This window comes from Trichechus manatus, unplaced genomic scaffold (genome assembly GCF_000243295.1).
Source record: "Trichechus manatus latirostris isolate Lorelei unplaced genomic scaffold, TriManLat1.0 scaffold00079, whole genome shotgun sequence".
NCBI lineage: Eukaryota > Metazoa > Chordata > Mammalia > Sirenia > Trichechidae > Trichechus > Trichechus manatus.
In genome coordinates this window covers 1,450,014-1,452,313 of record NW_004444015.1, presented here as the reverse complement: position 1 = coordinate 1,452,313, position 2,300 = coordinate 1,450,014, and positions in this window count along the sequence as shown.

Sequence of the window (2,300 nt, the reverse complement as noted above, 5' to 3'; positions counted from 1 at the left end):
GCTGAGTGCTTTAACCACTGTGCCAGCAGGGCTCCCCTTCCAGTATAGTGGGGAAAAAAACTAAGTGATCATATTTCTTTGTATATTTTACTCTTCATTTTGAGAAGAGATGAAAATATTTTCTAGTAAGGTTTTTTTTTTTTTGGTTTTCTAATTTTAATGGTAATTTTTCCATCATAAAAGTAAGGCATACTTGTTATAGAAAATTTTGTAAATAAGGATTTGTAGAAGCAAAGAAATCAACCATGATCCCACTGTCCAGAGCTAAATACTATTGTTATGTTGTGTTCTCTTCACTTTTTAAAGAAAACAATTGTTTTGTGGCATATATAAATTATGCTACTTTAAAAATTATATTTTTTATGATTATGAAAGTAATCCATGAGTGACAAGAGCCTCTTCCCATTGTTGGAGTCACTTTCCTCTTTTGGGATATGTGGGGCTCAAATTTAGCTTGGCTTGTTACTCATTCATTCAACAAACATTTATTAAGTCCCAGCTATGTGCCAGGCACTTTATAGGTGCTGGGGATACAGTCATGAGCAAGGAAGATTTGACCCTGCCGTCATGGAGCTTACAGTCTAGTGGGGGAGGCAGACAGGTAAAGAAGTAATGCCAAGGGCATAGTTCTATGGGAGCGCGTAGCAGGGACACCTAGCGCAGACTTGAGGAAGTGACATAATGTAAGGTATGAAGGATCAACGGGCTTGCTATGCAATCACTGTGGCGTGGGGGGAGTGTTTCTGGTACAAAGGCCCAAGTGCATGGTGTATTTGGAGCACTATAAGTGGTTCAGGACGGCAGCAACTAAGAGGTTAGATCAGAAGAACTTTATAGCTCATATTAAGAAGTCAAGTTTTATCCTGTGGACAGAAGGGAACCATTGAAGGGTTTTAAGCAAAGGAATGATATGATCAGACTTGCATCTTTAGAAATCTCTCTATTGTGTGAAGAATTAGGAGTGGGCAACAGTGGGGTCACGGAAGCCAGTTATGAGGCTGTTGTGTTAATATGGATGAGAAAAGATGATGGCCTGGGGCTAACATATTGACACTGGGAACAGAAGTAGATTTGAGAGCTGTTTAGTATGTAGCATCAATAGGACTTGGTGATTAATGTGTGTGGGAAGAAATGAGAGATGGAAGGAGAGTGTGAATTTCAGGTTTCTAGATGATGGATCAACTGGAAAGCTAGTGGTGAGGTGGGAAAATGGGAAGAAGGACAGGTGTGGTTGGAGGTGGGTAGGGGAGGATGGGTCACTTTTGGACTTGCTGAGTTTCAGGTGCCTATGTGCCATACAGGTGGAGATGACTGTAATTGTTAGATGCTGTGTTAGATGCTGTTAACACTTTAAAGAGGTCTTTTGCAGAAGATTTGCCCAATGCAATGTGTCTTTTGATTTTTTGACTGCTGCTTCCATGGGTGTTGATTGTGGATCCAAGTAAAATGAAATCCTTGACAACTTCAGTCTTTTCTCCATTTATCATGATGTTGCTTATTGGTCCAGTTGTGAGGATTTTTGTTTTCTTTATGTTGAGGTATAATCCATACGGAAGGCTGTGGTCTTTGATCTTCATCAGTAAGTGCTTCAAGTCCTCTTCACGTTCAGCAAGCAGGAGATAACTAGTTGGCAGATATATTGATCTGGAGCTCAGGAGCGAGGTCTGGTTCAAAATAAAAGTTTAGGAGTCATCAATATATCCATGGTAATTGAAGTCACAGTGAATGATTGACTTCACCCAGGAAAAATATGAAAAAAGGAAAGGACTAGACTAGAACCCAGAGAAACACCAACATTTAAAGGATGGTCAGTAGTGCAGCTGTCAGTGGAGACTTAAGGAGAGACCAGAGAAGTAGGAAGATAACCAGGAGAGGGCAGTATAATGAAATCTCTGTGCTAGAAAATGGTCAACAGTATCAAAATTCTGTGAAGTCAAGTTCGATTCATCTCCATTGGATCTGGTAACATTGAGGTCGTTGGTGACTTTGGCAATAGCAGTCTCAATGAAGAGTTTGGAGCAGAAACTGGATTTGTCTTGAATAGCAGAGTGACTGGGATGTGAAAAAGTGAAAGAGAACGTAGATACCTTATTGAAGTAGTTTGGCTGTGAAGGGAAGCAGAGAAATGATGCTGTAATTGATTGGCAGTATAGGATGGTGAGAATTTTCAAGGTAGAATAGAAGGGACATTGAATGTAAGAGCTGAGGATATAGGGGAGATTCTTAAAATAGGATGAGATTTTAGAGATCATAGAGAACGGTGGAAGGGAATAGAAACGGGAGGATTGGGGACGGGAGAG